This window comes from Anopheles gambiae, chromosome 2 (assembly GCF_943734735.2).
Source record: "Anopheles gambiae chromosome 2, idAnoGambNW_F1_1, whole genome shotgun sequence".
NCBI lineage: Eukaryota > Metazoa > Arthropoda > Insecta > Diptera > Culicidae > Anopheles > Anopheles gambiae.
Window position 1 is genome coordinate 105389905 of NC_064601.1, and position 21128 is coordinate 105411032.

Here is a 21128-nt window from a genome sequence, read left to right on the forward strand (position 1 = left end):
CGTCTTCGGCCGCCAGCGAGAAGAAAAGGGAAAGAGCGCAACAAAAAAAAAGCATTGAAGCTTCAAATAGGCTGCGGGTGCTGCTATGACGATGCAGAAGAGATTATAAAAGTGGAGATTTTATGGCAAGTTGGTACCACCGGAACGCCGCGCGATGGTGTTTTGGGAACTCGCAGCGTTTGGAACATTGCTCCACGCAGAGAGTCTTCTTCCATTTTGTTGGGTCCCGGCTGGTGTTTTTGGAGCGGTTTGCTTTCTCTCATAAAGTATGTAACGTTAAGGTCCAAAGTTACAAAGTATACAACATTTACTGTACAATTTAGCAACCTCCAAAGTTTTTGTCATTATAGGCACGGAGTTGCACGAGAGAACGAACACGCGAACGAACACCCTCTGGGTGTGGGAAGACGCCTTAAATAACCTTCTTTGGGGTGACCAATGCCAAGAAGAGCATCATCTCCCCAGTAAGCGTCTTTATTTCCACCATCACCGATTGAATCAACCCATCGAACGGTCCGGGCCGAGATCAATCAAAGTTACCGATGAAAAATTGTTTCGCCTTTCTTTTCTGAATCGTTCGTTCGTTCGTTCGTCCCCGGCGTCTTGCATCTTCCCATGGGCTTGGGATTCATTCCCATGAATACAGCCACCGGCGGCTGACGCTGGAAGCGATCCTGACACACTCCGGACTGTTGCGATGCTGTAGCTTCAGAGCCAATGAATGGGTGCTTTGAGGTGCCGATTTGTTAGTTATCCATCAGACGGATTCCTTTCTCCTAGCCCTGGCTCTACACGTCTCTCTTGCCACTGGCAAGACAAGCGTAACTGGCAAGTGTACAAGGCGAAATATGGAGTTGTTGGTACCTTGGGATATTAATATTGCTATTGCATTCCGCTACCAAGAGGAGATGCAACTCTTACGCTGCTTAAGAGAGAGGGCGCCTTGTGTGTGTGTGTGTGCCTGTTCTTCTCGACGACGGCTCTGCTGCCAGCTGCCGACAGTCTCGCGCAGAGTCACACACACTGCTTTCTTGCACAAGTTGCGCATTTTTCACAGCCATGTCTTGCCATATCCAAACCCAGTAGTCGAAGCGCTACTGTTGCTGCCGTGTCGTACCATCTTCCTACCGTATAGGCAGCATTTGAGCTTTGCCTGCGGGAAGAAAAACGTTACGCAAACGGAGAAGCGAACGACGACGACGACGAGCAGCAGGTTTTTGAAAAGCCAGAACAAAAGAAGTGCAAACCGAAAGAAAAAAGCCCTTTTTTACAACTTTGTGTGGGTTGAGGGTGGCAGGACGAAGAGGAGGGATTGAGAAGGTGTAAACCCCGAACAGCCGTAGCAGAAGCGCGCACACAGCACAACACACTCTTCGGTGGTGTCCCTCTCTCTGCTTGTTCATGGTCCACCAAATCACGGCGAATCGAGCGAAAAATCGGTGTGCCTGCCAAAGCAGGGGCTTCAGCAGGGGTGGCGAGAAATGCCCGAGAAAACGGTCGTTTGTTGAGCGGAAAATGCCGGCACAAGATTATGACGATTTTCTCGGTGGTATTACAAATTCTTTTGCCCCGACCTTTGTGTGCACTGAGCGAGGGCTTTACACACACACACACACTCATACCCTGCTCTCTATCTCTCTCTTTATCTGTTCACCTTTTTTGTTGCTCAATTTCGTTTTTCCATTACCGTGTGTCGGTGGGTGCGCGTGTGTATGCCGTCACCTTTTTTCATGCCAGACTGGCTTCTCCCTACAGATTCCGAGACTTCATTTTCCTTGAAGGGTATGTACCAAGCTTTTGTGCGGATTTCTATCCAGTGGTACTCCCTGTGGGACACACAGGTCGGCCCGATATCTTGATTGGTCTCAGGTCTCTCTCTCTCTCTCTGTCCTTTTCTGTCTGTGTCGGTGAAATTGGTAGACAATATTCTCTCCCATCGTGGTCCCACCGAAGGGCATTCTGGGGGCCCCTTTTACCGCCCAGCGGGGGCTTCACAGGAATTGAGCTTTTCGTCACGGGGAGTCTTTAACATAATCGTGTTCGGATTGGAATATTTTAGCATCCTCCCTTCTCCCCCAGCCGAGACGAAGCGTGCATTGTTGGTGTGTATGCTGATGATCGAGGGAAGCCACTTGCCTTGGTTAGGATTTTGATCTCGTAACACATATTGCGCGCATACCTGGTGTGCCTTATTTGTATGCCAGTTTTGCCTGGTTGTTGTTGGTGCCCTGTACAGCCAAAAACACTGGTTTTTATGGTGATAGAAATCGAATCGAAAAGAGCCTTGAGAGAGAAACCCTATCCGGGTGTGTGTGTGCCTGCCTCTGCTGGCACGTATCTGAATCCCCGTAGGTCGTTCGTTTGCTTCGTTACCGTTCTTCGTAGGGCGGTGCCTGGTCACGGTGCCCCAGTAGCAGTAACTATCCAGAGCAAAAGAGCAACAAGGTCCCGGTACCATTTCTGAGTTATTTAGACTATAGTGCGATTACTACGAAACTGACGTAAAAAGGATGGACTTCTATTAGAATCTCTAATCTCTCATCTTGCAGTGAACGAGGTTTTATATTGATTCGAAATCAATCATAAATGTTTAATTGGGCTTTCAGGGAAGTTAGGGTGATGAAATACCACCTAACTCACCCGGCGTTGAGCTCCGTTTTGTCGTTGCGATGTTTTAATTTCCCGTACCCATTTACCCTATGAGTACACACCACTGGGGGACGACAAACTTTGATAGCTTTTGCTCGGTTTCAGTCACATCAGTTCACTCTCGTACACGGTCTAATGAAATTTAAATCCAAATTGAGTTATACATCACACACCACTTCTGTGTGTTCCACGGAAATAGTAGGTAGCAGTGGGGTGATAGACGAACCCACTCCCCTCGAGCCACCACAGTTGCATGACGAAAGGAAACAAACAAAACGGAACATGATTTAACACCAACCGTGTGGGCGCTCGCGTGTGGAGTGCTCATTTCTTGTCGTTAGAGATACCGGAGGCGGCGCCCCATTCACTGCCGGTAGAGTAGTGTGCAGATCATCATTATGCATTCATAGCATAATCTTCATAATGCTACCGCCGCCTCTCATGATGCTGCTGCTGCTGCTGACACCTTCGCTGAGTGGGTAGCAGCGAGACATTATTCCCGGTTGATGTCTTTTTATTTTGCTCTGCTTGTCGGTGAATGATTGTGTTGCCATCTTCATAAAACCGTTTTGTGAACGTGTTTCGTCATCGCATCGGATTGCCAGGAATGCATTAAAAGGGTGTGTTAGGTACAGTGAGTGTGTGTAAGATGAGGTGTTTGCAAAAGTTCTGACAAGTGCTACGAAGATGTATGTTTCTAGCAATGAATTTCTAACCGTTTTGTCGCATTATACAGATGTAATTTAACTTTATCTGTCAGATACACTGATTGAGGTGTCACAAAACAAAAAATAATGGTTTCAACTTTGCGGCACACCTAACAACAAGACTCCGGCATTTGTGCACCCTTCCGTTATTCATTATTTTGCGGTGTTCGGCTCGCAGACTCACTAGCAACTGTATAGGTTACGCTTCCGTTGAAATGTGAGAAGAGCGAGCACTTGCAGAGACGGTGTCATCTACCGGAAGAGGCCACACACACACAGCAGACTCGCTTCATACGGATCGACAGCAGTGAGTACGTTTCTTCCCGTTGCATGTCCCAGGAAAAAAGAGGAACGACTCAGACCTGGGAAAAGTAAATATGACGCTTCTCATCTAGCATGCCGGAATGTATGCACACTGACGGGTGGAACGTTTTGCGATCCCTAATGTGGCTTCTTCTGTCGCACAAACCTTTTTGCGCTTAGCCGATGGTGGTGGAGATGCTGTGCAGCAAATGGCTGTGCAATGGATCACTGCATCTTGTCGTGTATTTCTCCTGAGCTCCGAGTACGGTGTTCTGTTGTGGAATTACGATGACGACCTGGGAAATGATGATGATGATGATGATGATGAAGTTGATATCGGATAGAGTGGTGAGGTGCCGGAATCGGTGGTAGATCGTCTGCGAAAAGTTCCTTCTGTTCTGCAATTGCATTCTGATACACAGACACACCTACATACACGTACATATTCGCTTCAAGGTTTCTAGTGCCTGCAAGCAAGCAATATCAATTGAATCAAATCGTTCCGTTGCCTTTTCTGCCAATGTTCAATCTTCCTTCGCCGGTTGTGCTGCTCGGGATTAGATATCAACTGTGCACGGATGCGGAACTTCATGCGCTGCTTCTCCATTGGGATTGGCATTTCAGGCGGGTTTGATAGCACACGGCGGCTCGGGGGCTCCGAGCTTTTCAGGCAAGCAAATTGCCTTACTGCTCTGCTGCTGCTTCTAAAAACCCCTGAGTTGCCCGCGTGTTTCTGCTCGAGCGCTGGAAGAACTTTCCAACTGATAGGAAATTAAATGAACCGAAAGTGGACCGACAGAAGACTACTACTGCCTTCAGAAGATTGTGGAATGAATGTGGGCGCTTTTTTGTGTGAATGTTGGCGAACTTTTACCGTAGTTGTGCCAGAGTTTTCCCCAAGGGGCCCTGTTGCTGCACGATGATGGTGGCAAACCTCTGTGGTGTAGGAGTTGAGACGCAGGTCTGTTATTTTCAATCATGGCTCACACACAGAGCTTTGGTGCTTCGTTTCTGGCGTGTCTTAAGGATCACTGCTAGCTCTCCGATCCGTGCAATGATGAAGTTTGTGATCAGCTCACAGCTCTCAGCACGTAGATTTGGGGCCGATGGATTGCTTATTTGTGTTGTGCATGATTCTCAGGCGATACAACAGCAGCAGCAGCAGCAATGAAGGGGAGCGAAAAGCAGTAGGAATGAAAGAGCTGCAAAGGTACGTGTACCGTGCTTTTGGCAGGAACGTGTCTTGACTACCGTATCAGCAGATCTGCGTGCCACAACACTCTAACCGATGAGGTGGTGTTGTGGAAGTATTAGGATTAATTTATGTGTTTTGATTTGCTTCTTGTGCCTGTGAGTTGTGTAGCTCTGGAATATGTCCAACAACACTCGGAACTGGCGACGAGTGAGGAGATGTTGGAAACTTGCACAAAGTTTAACCATCTTGTTTTTTTTTATTCGTTTCGCTCTCTTTCTCAGTCCCTGAGTTTCACATGTTTCACGTGCCAATGTTTAGCGTGTTATTGTTAATAAACGACTCCATAAATTGATGATGTTGCGGACGAGGAGAGAAAGGAGAGAGAAAAAGGAGAGACATGGGTGGAAAACACCGCCCCCGATAGATGTTGTGTAGCCTTCGGAGCGCGTCTGCGTTAGAAAACAGCTTACTTTACGAGCTCTAATTTACACTTACAAAAGAGACATCGTTTCGAATGTCACAACAACCACCGTACGGCGTAGCGTCTACCGGCTGGATAGTAGTACGCTTTTGTGATACTCATCGTCATCGTCCGCGTCCTCGTCGTGCAGACATCGAAGATGTCGCTTGCCTAGCCTTAAAATAGAAGCGTTTTAATCACGACGTGTGTTCATTAGTAGCGTACGCGCGAATGGGTTATAAAAGAGCTTTGTTATTATAGCGGAGCTGTCGCTTTTTATCGCGAACATTCGTAAGCATGAAGATGTCTAATCGACAGCACACGAAATGTGCAGTAAATTTGGCAGCATGACACGCTTCAGAATTGGCCCCTGGGAACAACACATAAGAATGCTTTTTCGCTCTCTGTCCGCTTTGGATGATCTTGGTGGGCAGGACAAGGACGTGTTGAGTTTGTTTCTTGGGTGCAGATTCACACGGTTACTAAATACATTACCGCCATCTAGTGGGTAACCACAGAAATGCTTCTTATTGCTTTATTCTGTCGAAATAGCATTTTTATTTTTGTTGCCTTTCGCTGGTACAATAATGGCAGTAAAAATGGCTTATTCATATGAACCTGCTGCTAAACAGGATTAAACAGATGCCTCTTCGCTAGCAACGCAGAACCCCGGGGGGGTGAAAGAGGGAGAGTACAAACAATAATTGCCTTAATTCAATGATCCCCACAAAACCCCCGGGGTGGCGGCCTTCGGTACGCCAGTCAGTGTGTTTTAAAACCATCCAAATGTCGCCCGTTTCGTTTCGGGCGTTATTTCTCGTCAATGAAGCTTATCGTGCCTGCCCCAAGCCGCCATTGGGGGAAGATACGAGCGCGCACCGCCCGAAACATTCACATGTGTCACACAAATGAAAATAAACTAATCCCATTTATTTAGCAGCGCGGTGCCACTCTCCGTTAGCCTCTGCCTCGAGGCATTTAAGGGAGAGAGGCCGTTTGGTGTGACGGCCGTTTGGGGGTGTGGTGCTTTAACTCACCCCTGAACCACTCCTCCATTTGGTGTGTATGTGTGGTGCGTAGAATCGTTAAATTTTCTCTTCAGACATCGGCGTGCTTGTGCGTGGACACATTATGAATGTTTGGTGCGGGTCCGGTTTATCTCGATCTGTGTGCCATCGTCGTCGTGGCAGCGCTGCTTCTCATCCCGCTGGTGACGGTGATGATTGGATTGTCAAGCTGCTCAATTTAACTCGCTCTTCTTGCCGTCGAAGTTCGGTCACATGCCAGGCCGTGATGGGGTTATGACTATGACGCGCTCCCTTGCTCTTTCTAGCATGTGGTTAGAGATGGGCAGCGGTTTACCGTCAGCTTCCGGTGGAATAAATTGTAACGCGCTTCTGTTAATCCGTCCGCTAATCGGACGCGGCTCCTTATGGGGCGGCCAGTTAAGTTTGGGTAGGATTTTTTTTTTGACGACGACAACAAATGAGAACCGAGTGTCAGAGAAGTGATTAAATTTCCGAAACACGAGGAAGAGAAGAAAGGGAACCTGATGAGGCTTATTTTGGTGCGGTAGTTTTCAAAGTTGGAAGAAGATTTCACCTTTACGTGATTGGCCCAAGTGGTGGGGTTGGAAGTGCGTAAAAAGCGATCAAGTGTGTGAAGGTGAACCCCCCCCCCCCCCATCCTCTCCCGGGGTGGCGATGCAAATAGCGCGAGAGGCAAGCACACAGCGGATTTACCAGGGGCTTAAGTTGTTTTCTAAGGATTAACATCGGCGTTTGTGTGTGTTTGTAGGCCACCGATCATCCCTGCCAGCTTGCCTTGCCCTGCCCTGTACCACCATCGTCATCCCCTCTGGCGCGTCACGATTACACCACTTCAACAGCTTCAACTTCAATCGGTCATTTTGTGTAAGTTTACAACCTTCCTGACCTTCTTCTCCGTTGGCGGCAATAGCGTGTTTACCGGGTGAAGCCAAAGCGGTGTACCACCACCGACCTATCGCCTAATAGAGGTGTCAGTTTCAACAAGCACACACACACACACATGGGGCCAAAGCAACGCAAACGAGTGATTTTAAATGCAATAACATTGGCCCACAACGAGAGTGCACGGGGGCGAAGTGTATAGCAGCAGCAGCAGCACAAGGTGTCACGGATGGATTCCGGGCGTAGAAAGGTTTCAATTTACTTGTCCGCCACGGTGGGGGTTGCACTTGGCCAAGCAACTCTCCCTTCACTCCCCTCCCTTGTCATGTCATGCTGCGGTGCGTGTTGGTTGATTGTTACTCCTTGTTGCGGGGAGAGGTCATGTTTCTTGTGCACCGACGGACACCGAACAGCTCACAACGCAGAGCCCATGTTATAGGTGTCATGCCAAAGGTGGCGGCAGTGGCACTGTATGTGTGTGTGTGTGTACACCCGTTGGGTGCAGCAGAAAAGTAGGTGCAAACTGTGCGCTCTGTGTGGAGAGCTCATTGGATTGGAGAAAATTATCCTTCGCGTCGTTTGACATCATGCTTAGGTATTATGGTGCTTCCTTCGGGTAGGCGCTTTGGGTGGTTGCAGTTTAAGCTTCGGTAGAAGAGACGAGAACAGCGTGGGCGCTTCTTTGTGCGGGGTGCAATGTCATAATGTTATCAGTGCAAATAGGATAATAGAGTAGAAAACGGAGAGTATCCAGAACAATGGGTAATAGAGAATTGGAGGAAACAGGGATTTGTTTTTAAGTCCTCCCTGAAGATTTCTGAGACGTTCCATATTTTGAATGCTTATTGTATGTCAAAAACTTTTATCCACGATGTTGGTATGCTCGAGATTTGAATCCAGAATCAGCTCGGCGCTACTCAATACGTTTACCCGGTATGTCATTGAAGCGGTTACTTCCTCTGGTGTAAAGTTCGCTGTATAAAGTAAACCATCTTGCGGTGACTTCATTCTCTCACCCATGGCTAATAACAATTCATTTGTTAATATATTTTATGTACCACTATTCCGCCGTTCGTATTAACGATTTCATACCTTTCACCGTCGAAACGACGACACCTCTCCCTTGTTTCGGCCATTTTTACCTTTACAGGGCTCATTGAATGTCAGCTTCTTCTACCTTCTCGCACACACCCATCTCACGAATTCAAATCGTAGTAAAATTATACCGTTTTATGACAGGTTTTCAGCATCGTATCCGTACACGTGGGTGGGCAGCAGCATTGGTGATGTTGATGGTTCGGCGGATGGTGCCATTTTATTTTCGTGCACCGTTTTGTACATCGCCTGCGGTAGAGGAGCAGAGTTGAAGAGCGGCGTTCTGTTGTTCACCTTTTTGGCTCTGATTTGCATTCCTCGCTCATTCGTGGTTTGGGTTATGCGGGTTGGGAAATGTTTTCAGACAGCATTTTGCCACATCTTGGTTGCTTACTAGAAGAAAGAGCACAACAGGCGGATGAAGAAGTAAGAGGATGGTTTTATGGTTTTGTTCTGTTTGACAAGAAAGGTGTCCTACATCTTGTTCAACACTGTGAACATCTTGACCATATTGAACTCTATGATCCCAGACGGATAGGTCGTCTAATTTGTTCACTGTCAAGCATTATTAGATGTGACTAATAGCAATATTCATGAGATTTTGAATTTTGATGGAAGTGGTGCAAAAATCGATGAAAATCACCACAAAGGTGACTACAACTATTCCCCTTGCGGAGATATTCTCGTTGGAGATATGATGGCCTCTGCTACGAGTCTTTACCACAGCTAACAATCGTGGCGTAGAGAATGGATTCTTTGTGCATCAGTAAGCCAGTAAGCCAGTAAAGCAGTGATTGTTAACCCGAGAAGGAGCTAGAAAGCAACGACCAGCACCTGTCTCGGATCCGTTCGTGTTGACACTCGTGGGGAATGTTTTGCCGTAAGATTTACCACAACATAAGCTCCCGTGTCGTCTACTAGCATTACCAAAGTCGTTACACGAGCGATTGCCTGAGCTCGTTCCAACCGCTTGAAGTGCCTACGGCTTTGAATGATGGCCGGCATCGTCGTCGTCGTCGTCGTCGTCGTCGTCGTCGTCGTCGTCGTCGTGGTCGTGAGAAAGCATCCATCCGTCACGAATACAATGCGCGAAATCGCGGGACCTTTGCTAGTCGACTGAAGGAAGAACCGTTTGCGCGTGATGATGTTTACTTTTGCATGCTCCAAACTTTCTCCAACCACGGGAAAGAGGCGAAACACTTTCTTCGGCACGGCAAAAAATAACTGTCGTTCGAGTTCCTGGAGTATCGTCAGCACAGAGCATCATCGTCTTCGTCTCAGCGGGATGATGGGGATTTCGGTTGGTTGTTGTGCAGACGAGGGCAAAATAATGCTGAAGAATATGTTCATCCCGTTACGGTGCCACACCGTTCCATTTAGGCTAAAGTAGTAGTACCTCAAGACACATTGTGCCCGTTTGCGCAGAAGATTGCGGTGGGGTTTTGTTCTTGTGCGCTAGAGTTGTGGTTCCTCTGTGCTGCAAAGGGTTTTTGCTACCAACCCAAAAAATTGCGACAGAAAGAGAATGGTTTCGGAATAGAAGCGAACCTGAACAAACATTACTTAACTCCGTCAACTTTGCTTTCGTTTGATTGATGTCGTCGTCTTTTCTCGCCGTCGTCGTCGTCGTCGCTGGAATAGAATTGTGTTTGTGTAAGACAATCCACTCCCGCACGCCCCCACAACCCCAAAGGCTGGTAAATATGTGTGTACTCTTGGAGCCGGAGCTTTTGCGCCTCGCACAGCATTGACAGCTCTCAAATCATTCTTGGAGTCAAGTGTCAATCTCTTGTCTCTCGGTGCTGGCGATGATTCTGCTGCTTTCCCTGTTGGTAGCATTTTCCATTTTGTTTGTCTCTGCTCTGTACAGGAACTCTTCATACGCTGGGATATTCAAGGCTGGATGGTTCCGTGTGCATCTCTCTTCGAAGCCGCCTCCGGGTGGAACATGATGGAGCTTTTCGGTAAAAGGATAAATCCCAGGGAATGTTTTCTAGATCACTTCACTTTGGTGGTTACAGCTTCGGGGAGGGAGATAGATGGAATTGATTCTTGGTACGCGGATGACACCATTCAAACCACGCGAAATCCTACATATATTGCGGAGATGTGTGGCAACAGATTGTGTCATTTCCGGGAAGGCATCCGCGTACATGCTTGAGTGCAGGGCACAGTGAAGTACTAGTCCTGAAGTGATATATCCGCTATAATACGAGACTTGCTCTGGCACTAAGCACTTGCAGTTTTGCTGTACCACTTTTATAAACGCTTGGTCCCTTTGGTGGGGTCTCGATGGTGTTGGTGACGACGATATTCGCCAGCGAATGTCATCCCTTACCCGTAACTAACAAGGATAAAAAGTTTGCTCGCTCAATTCAGCAGCAGTTCGCCTTCAACTGGTTGTCGGGTGGCGATGGTGGTTGCCTCTTAGTTTTCTCTCATTCCCGCTACGGCCAGGCGTTGTTGGTTCCGGGATTGAAAGCGCATCTGCCTGAGTGTGTGTGTCTCTGTTTGGTTGGATGTCGTCAGTAGAGCTTCCCACGAGATATATCTCCAAGAACACCTCTTGACAGGGGAACAAATTCTTTCCGTCCCCAAACAACAACGAATGCGCCATCATTGCTTGGTTTCTGGAAGCTTTTCCGATTTTCGATGTCAACGAGTGTTTCACGGGACGACGTGATGCGGCTGCTGCTTCCCTAACGCCGTCCTCGTCGTTATTTTGTGTACCCGTGTTGCCGGGCGTAGTTTTGGAGAAATTGCAGTTGGCAATGGTTTCGCTTTCGGCAGAACGGCTACGAACGGTGGCCGGAGGACGACCTGACGTGAGTTAAGGAAGAAGTGAGATTTTATCGTGCTGTCGTTGTGGTGACATTCCGTTTCTTTCTCGCTGTTGGTTTGTTGCCCTGTCGACATCAACGACTGGGTTGAAAAATGCTCTGGCAGCTTACCCGTGGAATGCTCAAACATTGGGGGACAGCACCAGAGGAGGACCAACATCATGCTGTGTTCTATGATACACTTCCGGACGCCGTTGGTTAGTCCAATGTGACTGTTGAAGCGAGAGTTTCTTTTTTATGTTTCTTCTACTCACACACTCACCGCTCGTTTTCAGCTCTGGTTTGCCAAGGTGATTTGGTGATGAACATAAATTGTTATCGACAGCAGGCGTACCCTGGCAGGTTGAGTACGGTGCCCTTGCTTATACGGTATAGGGGCAATCGAGTGCTCTTGAACGAACGCAGACACTGGGGATCGTTCCCAAGAGACATAGAAACAGAGTGCTCAAGGGAAATAAAGTCTTTTCCAACCAGATGGGATGTGTGTGTGTGTGTGTGTGTGTATCTCAATCGATTGAATAATAGTTTACTATTGGCCTGTTGGACACGTAAGGTGGGGCAGACCTGAACTGAATTGGATTTGTGTTCGGCAAAGTGAACATGGTGGAAGCTCAAACTGACCTCACATCGGAAAATCTGTGGTTGGGAATGAGCAGTCTGAAAGAAAGGCAACATGAAAATCACATCTTTCGGGAACTACTATTCCTGGTGTAGTTTGAATTGGCCCCGTTCAGTGTCGCTCACATATAGACGCGTTCCAAAACAAATCTTCCAGAAGTGTGATGATGCGGAAATGATTCGAAATGGATCCTGTTAGCATACTTCAAACTTCCCACCCACAGTACGATTTGCCCATAAAGCGGGCTTGTGTTGGAGCAAAGGCATGCTAACGCATACGAAAGACATATGTGACATGGCCAGCTGTGTTCTTCCTTCACCCCTTCACCCTCGGAAAGAGGGTTCCCAAAATGGTTCTTTTGCTAACAAAGCGCATAAAAACTTTGATTCGGCAAAAAACACACACAAAACCCCCATCATCAAACTCCCCTTTCGGGTAAAGTTTTGGATGTACTGTGTGCCCTAAATCGAATATTCATATCCATCCACATACTGTCGGGATTGGCTCTGTGTGCGTGTGTGTGTGTCGTCACATCCCGAACATACGGGGGTCGCACCGAGCAAAAGAAAGATCATGGTAGAATGATTTTCGATGGAGAAGGCAAAAGTTTTTTTTTGTTCTACCCTTTTTATGCTCGCTCGAAACTTACACGTGCGTGCACTATAGCAGCAAAATGGAACATCATACAGGATACAGGAGTTCCTAACGTCTATTTGCCTCTCATCCCTCCGTGATGATCCCTCCGTGCTCATTGGAGCTGTGAGCTTCAAATGAACATGAGCAGAGGAAAAGGGCCCCGTGATGCATTGTGTATGCGCACCGCAACAACCCTTTGATCGTGTTTTTGTTTGTGTGCGTGTGCGTGTGTTCAAAGAAATCTGATTTTTAACGTCGAACGCGCGCCACAAACAGGCGAACCGAAGGTTCAACTACAAACAAAAATAACCCGCGCACTACTCGTTTTGATACCGCCACCCGACCGTGATCAATAATTTAACAGTCATTAATTTTCCTTTTTGCTCTGCTGCGTCCCCGTGTGTGCTCATGAACTGCAACACGCAATAGCAAGCAAATTGATATCACACTTTTCACCCCCCCCCCCCCACATGGGGAGATGATCCTGGAATTGACTGCATGTGGCAGGATGCAATCGGAGGGCAAACAACAGAAGGACAAAAGTGGGTGTATGCGCCTGTCGTCCAGTTATTGTTGCTCCGGTGAAGCTAATTTAATTTGTACAAAATAATATCGTTACGACACACACAGACACATACACATAGAGAGCGTCATAGAGAGGGTTGGAAAATTGAATTGCCTTCTCGCCTACTAGTAGAACCATTATGTGAAGCACCTACACAAGGACATTCCTCTACCACACAACACACAGTGTGATGAAGGTGGTGGAGAAAGGTATGGAGGTGACCATCAAATACTTTCCCATGCCGCATTTTTTCTCTCCTTTTCTGTGTACGTCCTTTTAGTGTGAAGCTGCTTCCCTTCGTTTTGCTATGAAGTGCCAAATGTGCCAAATTCATCGTGTCATTTAATAAAATTGTCAAAACTTGCTGACTGTGTGCTGCAGCCTGCCCCGGCATTCGTTCCACCGCTCTTTTCTGCTCTCGTTGTGCGTCTATCTGTCTGTGCTTCGATCCTGTTTGCTGAGTTTTTGCACGGAAAAAGGAAAAGCAAGAGGGGGGTGGTGGTGCATGATATGCCCCGGGATTTTTCGCCCCGAAGCAACTCGGTTTGGAAGTTGATTTTCAACCACCTCTCGCCGCCGCCGTTTGGTCTCAAAACAATTTTAACCTTTTCCAGTAGAGAAGGAGGGAGTGTGTCGGTGCCAATATTGGCCAGTTTTTCCACCACTCGGCTACTGAATTCAACTACGTAGACACACATACCAGTAGCAGCGGCAGCAGCAGTCGGGCACACACCGTGTGGTTACGACGTGGAACGAATCGAATAATTTTATTTGACAGACCAAACCGACTGAAACGTCCAGGCTGCCGGCACTACTGGCTCCTTTTTTCTACCCTTGAAATTTTGCGTTTGTACAGGCGACAGAGAGAGAGAGCGCGAAAGAGAGTGTATATTGAAATTGGTGCAAAAAAGGGGGAAAAAATATACCTCCATACCATACGACCAGCCAGGATCAAACAGTTTTGCAAAGCCTGGGGAACATAGAGCAAAAAAAAGGTTGCAGGGCCGTGTTTTACTGGCCGTACGCTGTGCCAAACCAAAATCGGCCGAGGAAAGGGCGTTATGCGGAGCTTGATTGGAGAATATATATGGAATGTGTTTTACCATGACGCACACTCTTTCTCTTCCACAGTGTGTGTAAAGAAGGTTGGGAGGATTTGCAGGATAAATGGGAAAGGGTTTTTTTTTTTTGTGTGTACGAATGAAAATTCCATCCACTCGATCGCCGCCCCAGGCAGCGCAGCAGCGTTTTGACGTTTGGCTGCCTTTTTTTTTTTTGTTTATTAACGAAACTTTTGCAACCAATGTCGACCCCCCAGGCTGCCGACAAAAAAACGCACCCAGCAATGTGAGGTAAAACACAAAAAAGATGGCATAATCAATATGCAGTTCCAGGGGTTGGGAAAGCGAGTGGCGGGTTGGCCCCGTTGAGTAAAATTCCAACCATTTTTTGTTGTTGTTCGAGCTGCTGCAGTTTGATCCGGTTGGTAAAAAAGTGCGCACCCCCAGCATGTGGATGGGCAAAACGGGGGATGATAGTTCACATTTGGGCATTGGACTGTTTGCCAATCTACTAGTGCCTGCTACCAACTCTGCTATACCCGATCCAAGTGCACATGGTCGGTGTCCGCCCGCAAACAACAAGTGAATTTATTCAATTTCATTCCATTCGTTTACGGGGAATTTAATTCGAATGGTTGCATTTGCATTCGGCAGCCCCACTCTCCGGCTGTACCTCCCCCCATCCCTTTACAGATTGTAGTAGCCTTGGAGGGTTGCTGCCGCCGCCATGCACACAAGGCAACATGCTCCAAAACATGCGGCGAACCTCGGCTTATAACATACATAAGCCGATGATGATACATCGTGGCCGCCTCCCCCACACACCGCAATCTGTTTTCATTTGCCATTCATTTACTCCGGAATCTTTCGCGTGTGTATCTTCTGTGACTCGACTCGAGGATGGGGTTGAAATGGCGCTGCATCATCATCATTCTCTACCCTTCAGGCGACACGCGGCAATCAACGTTTTATGAGCCTGTCGCGAGAGCAATTGAACCATCAACGATGATGATCTGTGCTTTTTTTTGGTGTGTGTGTTTTTTTGTCGCGACACGTTTGTTTGTCAATCCGATTTCATACCAAAGCATTAAACCTCAACTTCCGATGGCACGAGCGCGCGCGTGTATGTTGCGGTAGCAATCCAAAATAAAATCAGCAACGGATGTGTTGTGTGGCAAAGCGGGGTGCGCACACAGCAAATTCCTTTATTCATGGCGGGGATGTATTTCGGATACAATTTCTCTTACACTCCCGCACTTTCTCTCTCGCTCTCTCTCTCTCTGCGTTCTATTTGGATCGATAAGCGTCTGCTATCCTTTTCCTATTTACCGATTTTCCACCATCAGTCGCTCTCGCTCTGTTTTCTTTGTTCTGCGTTTGTAGGGAAAACTGTTTCGCATCCTTGTTAAAAGCTTGCTACATACGCTCGGTCTGCTTTGGCTGCTCCGAAACGTCCTGTCTCTTTATCCCGCGCTCTCTCTCTCTCTCTCACACTGTGTTGGAAAATCCGTTATCCCTTTTTCCCCTGTGCGTTAGCTCTCTTTCTCGCTTGCTTCCAGCAGGTGAAAGGAAAGATTGTCTTTTTCGCGTACTCGACTTGGACGCTTTAGCGGCGGCATCCTTGTTTTTCCACCACCACGCGACGCTCTCTAGGTTCACTTTTCGCAAGCCATTTTGCTCGGATACATTCTGTTCATGCTGCACACAACCGACCATCGAGCAAAGGAAAAGGTATCATAATCGGGCAGGAGCGCACACACACACACAATGGTGGCTGCCCCTGGGATGGGTGTCTCGTTATTTTTTCACAAGTGCCCTCGCTTGAAGGTTCGACGTTTTCACTCCATTATGATGATGATATATCTATCCATATCTCTCGCACGCGCGCGCACGCTCGCTTGCCTGTGTACTTCGGTATTGCCATGCTTTATCGAGCAATAATTTTATCCCTATGGCCACGAGGACGACAACCGACATGGTGGGGAAGGGAGTAATGTTGGCGAGGGCGCAGTGTTGTCTGTATCATATTTTATCGTTTTTCCTAGCCGCTAGAATGGAGGGAGACAGTCCTCAGAATGTGCTGTAGATGGCGGCGGCTTATCTGTGTCTCTCTCTCTCTCTCTCTCTCTCTCTCTCTCTCGTCGGTAGTGTGTGGTTTTGCGGTAGTAGCTTCTAGCGGAGTGAAGAAAAAATAATAAAAGCAAATATGATATGCTGCTTATCCTCCTGTCGAATGATGCTCAAATTCGTCGCCAGTGGAAAATAATCTGCCGGTGAATCTCTAGTGTGTGTGTGTGTGTGTACAGTAACGGACATTAAGATAGGACCCTTTTTTTCAATGCACCGTGCACTTGTTTTACCACGTTACTTGTGTTTGTGTGTGTGTATGTGTGTATGTGTGTGTGTGTGTGTGTGTATGTGTGTGTGTGTGTGTGAGTGTGTGTGTGTGTATGTGTGTGTGTGCATGTGTGTGTGTGTGTAGTAGTAGAAAGAGAGTGTGCTTTTTAATGTGTATTTGCAAGTGCGCGGGTTTGTGTCTGAAAAACATAGCTTGCCATGATGTCATATTGCGTTGAAATTATTCTTATTATGTGTGTTATCATGTGAAACATTGTGCGTTTACACTTGGATAAAAACTAAAGTTTGCATCGACAGCAGCCCTTGTTCCTCGGACGAAAACGCAGGTGTGCTGTTTCATGAATGTGAATGCGACACCGGTGCGAAATGGACACACGCACAATATCAATGAACTCGGCATTCTCTCACAGGTGTTTCTCCAGTGCACGCCATTGAAAGGCCTTCGTGCATCTCTGCGTTGCACGTTGTGTGCGAATGGTAAACTTTGTGCGTGCATTGAGCTGGCGCGCAGTTGTTCTTTTCAATGGGCGTTTTGTTTCATGAGCGCGGCAGTATTCTGTTCTCGATTTTGAAGGGAAGACGCTTACTCGCGTACTCGTTGATAGTTTTTATCCATGCGATGTTTTCGCTGCTCGACAACGATGTAATTCATCGCGTATAGAAGTAGAACGCAGGCAGAGCACGGGATCAGCCGTGTCCAAGTTTTTAACCAGCGCGTTCTTGACGGTCCAAGCAAGCAATGTTAGTAACAATGGGTCGAGGTAAACGTTGTACCGATTATCAGCGCCATATGTAAAAGCGAATGGCTGCTGCTGGCATTAAGCGCAAAAGGATCGAGTTCGTAATGGAACGATCGCGCACTTTTGTGGCAAACGCGCTTCGGACAACCGAAACGTGCTTAGACAACTGAAACGCGCTTGGACAACCGAAACGCGCAAGTCAACCGGACGTCCTCAGAAGACCACGGCGAAAGAAGACCGTAACATTGTTAATATATCGAAAACACACTGATCGCGAGGGCGGTGGTCCTGCTTATCACACCAAAAACCTAACCCAAAACACAAAAAAGCTACTTACAAATCTATCCGAAACGACCTACTTGTGAAACAAACACACACATCAATACACATTCAAACATACATCCACACACACACACACACACATGCACACACACATACACACACACACACATACACACACACACATACACACACATACACACACACACAAACACAAACACATACAAACCACACATAAACTTGGCCCAACGGGTGCACGGTGCGTTAAAAACCCAATGCCCTATCTTTCTGTCCGATACTGTATGTGCCTTCTCATCCCTTGCCAGCACGGGGTGGGGGGGGGGGGGGAAGGAGGGGCGGATGATCGTGTGGCCGTAGCAAATCAATATCAGTGTCGTTATGTGTCGGCTTTTGAAGATTGGTTTTTCCAACCGTTTGCGCCGAAACGTCGGTCATCACATCGTTTTGAACGCCCGCTTTTGTTGGTTTTGCTTTTTGAAAATGGATGAAAATGTATACACATAAAAGAGAGAGAGAGAGGGAGAGCAACCGATTGAATAGTATATGACGGACGGAGGGAAAATGTTTGACGGCCTACGATGACGACGACTACGGCAACGAATGGTAAAGCGACAGTGATTGAGTGTCGAATTGCGGACAAAACAGTTGTAGGTTGCGTTGTGTATTTTTATTAATAAACTACAACACAGCACCATAGCGAAGGGCACATGTGTGCACGTGTCCATCAACACCAGACCATATGTCATGGTATTTTCTAACGATACAGAGAGCGAGAGTGAGAGAACATCTGAAGTGCTGTGGTGGCAGCGCTACGGCCGAGACACGCGAAATTGGGCACCGGATGTAGCTATTTTTTTTTTAGTTTACTCCTCTTTAGTTAAGCGAACACAAACCCGCCTAATGGAGTGAAACAACCGCGTCTTCCTTCCGCTTTTTTGGGAATGTGGAATGAAGCGGAAGGAACGTGCGAGCGAGATTGCGAGCAAGAGAGAAGTAGCATTAGACAGCATTAAGTAAGGGGGTTGGTATTTTGGGGGGTGAAGAATGGCGCACGCCCGCCACCGAATGGCAATCGGAAATTGGTGTGAAGCACAGGATTAGTGACGGAAAGAGTAACCAGCGGAAAGGCCTTTCGAGTGTGTGTGTGTGTAAGCGCGCGGGTGAGAACGAAACGAAGCGTGAACATTTGCGGCATTTCGGAAACGGTCACCACCAACCGGGTAATTGGATGAAGGGAATTTAAGTGGTGAATGATACGTTTTTCCCCCTGTCCCCGTATCATCAGCAGATTGGTTCGAACACAGGGTCGGTTGGCGATCGATTTCAGGACGCAGGAGGAAAAGTGTTGGCTGGGTTGGTCACAGTTTCGAGAGGAGGGAGAGGCCGTCGGTTGTTTGTTTGTTTGTCATGCGCTCCCAGCGTTGCGCGCGGGTTATGTGTGAAATGCGATTTACTAACCGTCCACCGTCCACCTTTTCCGGGCTTCTTTGTGCTCAACGTGTTGTTGGTCCTCTTCCCGTCCCGGTGTGCGACGGTGGAATGCTTTTGAAGCTATTACGGCTCTATAGCAATAAGCCATGTCAAATGGTAGAAAAGGGTTAATTTGCAGTCGGCAGCGATTAACCTTAGCGATGTGTGGCAGCCAATAGAGCGGCTAGAACTGCTGGCCAGGGAGAGGGAGGAGAGAGGAGGTATGGTCAATTTGTTGGAAAATGTTTCGTCGAGAATGTGCCGGCGTGAGAATGTTGGAATTTCAAAGTTATGGTTTTTATTGATCGCTTCTTAACGGTGGCGGAGCTTGCTCTCCCCGCAAGGGGAATTGGATTTTCAAGGACATCTGTTGAACTCAAATAAAAGATATTATCTTTTAATGATGTCTTAATTCATCTATAAACATAGTGCATTCGTAAGTAGTAGAATGTCCATAAGTCTCTCAACAACTGAGCATCAAACTTTTCAGACAAGGATATTGAAGAATAATGAAAAAGAGGCACTAGATAATGATTTGCTGAGGCATTCTTATTCGTTTTTTCTCCGGAACAAAATATCTGGAGTCGTCGTCCTCTACACCAGTCAACTCTTTGTTAGATATACCTTACCTATAACTCCTGGGATACTGGAAAAAATCCCAGCTTCACAACAATATATAGTTTTTCTCAAGTTCAACAAGATTCGAACGCATGCCCTCGGAGATAGCTAACCGAACGCTTGACACTACACCATCAACGCAGCACCCGGTTGCTATCGCTAATCCCCGGTAAGGAGGAGCGCTCCAAATTGAAATTTAATCTACTCCCCGGGCACCATTGAATTGCCGCCATAATTCTCGCCCGCGTGGAGCGCACCACTGGATGCAATAAACATTTAACTGTCGAAGGACATTATCATCTTATTGCCCGTATATCAGTATTTTATTCTCCTGATTGCCTGCCAAGGTCTTTTAATGCCGTGCAATTACAAACGCAAACAAGCGCAAAAAAAACACGGAACAAAAAGGTGTTGTACGTAGGAGCTGGCGCAGCAAATGAAAACGGGAAAATGAATGAAAGTACGGGCCGGGAAAGACTCGACCGTGTCTCGACCATGGGCGCAACGGCCTGATGATAATGGGGTCGACCCGCTAGTGGATAATTAGAGAGCACTATCATCATCATCATCATCATCATCATCATCATGATCATGATCATGATTGTTGAAACCCACCAAACGGCATAAGTAGCGCCCGGGGCGGGAACGCCTGTCGGATTACGATGGCGCAAAAACAAGACAGACAAAACCGAAGCCAAAACAGCAAAAAAAACAAAATCCCCAGAGAAACGAAAGAACCGAAGAAAACGGCTCCACTTAAACACAGAAAGAATGGAAATTATGCACAGCGAAAGAACCAACCTGTGACCCTGCACAGCGACCACCTTCTTTCCCCCTCTACGCCGCAAGCGGGGCAGACATTCGCTCACCTTCACTGCTCTAGATCGCCGTTGTTCATCTCCTCATCTTGGTGCTTTTGCGATGAGCAAACGGCGGCAAACAGCGCACTACAAGAAGCCGACCCCAAAGGTTTCAAGCCATACCGGCAATGCTGAGTGGCCACTCGAGCGCTCACACTGTTGGGGCGTTTGTGGTCCTTTTCCTCTTTCGCAATCATCCGTTTCAATAGCGGACTCTGGGGAGTCTTTTTTTTTTGGTTTAGCAACTTCTGCCTCTCGCTTCTTAGATGGTGTAGTCTTCCTTCAAATTACGCCTTCGTGTACCTTGGTGGGGATTCTCGCGTTGTGTCCCGTGCAGCGAAGAAAGACTGCAAAGCAAAACCGAACAAGAACCCCGAGTATAGGGCGTAAAGAGAAAGAAGCAAAAAGAATGCTGAAAGGTAAATCGACCGTCAAGCAGTCGGACAGGCGAGCGAGCGCGCGCGCGCGCTCGAGGTGCAAATGGAAATCTGAACCAGCGCGACCACAACCGCTTCTTCTGATATTTCTGATGGGCGCGCCCGGATTGTCGGGTAATTATGTAAATGATCATCAAACTCTCCCCATTCGGAAAGGGAGGCGGGACAAGCACACACACACAATCGCTCAGGCATACGAGGAGGGGTGTTCAGGGAGGATATATGAACATTTCGAAATGATATCCACCGCCGCTATCTATTTGCTGCGCGCGCGTGTGTGCGCC

At 47.5% G+C, this 21128-nt stretch overlaps 1 protein-coding gene across 23 annotated transcripts in view; it reads left to right on the forward strand.

Moving 5' to 3' along the window:
• Positions 1–21128, forward strand: part of LOC1277259 (trithorax group protein osa) — a 109099-nt gene that overhangs the window by 54040 nt on the left and 33931 nt on the right. Inside the window, exon 1 of one of the 23 annotated variants that reach the window (XM_061643209.1) lies at positions 7112–7227. The exons of the other annotated variants lie outside the window; for them this stretch is intronic. The gene's annotated coding sequence lies outside the window, so the exon portion shown is untranslated. Of the gene's footprint in view, positions 1–7111; positions 7228–21128 lie in introns of those variants that run through there. 23 annotated transcript variants of the gene reach the window in all.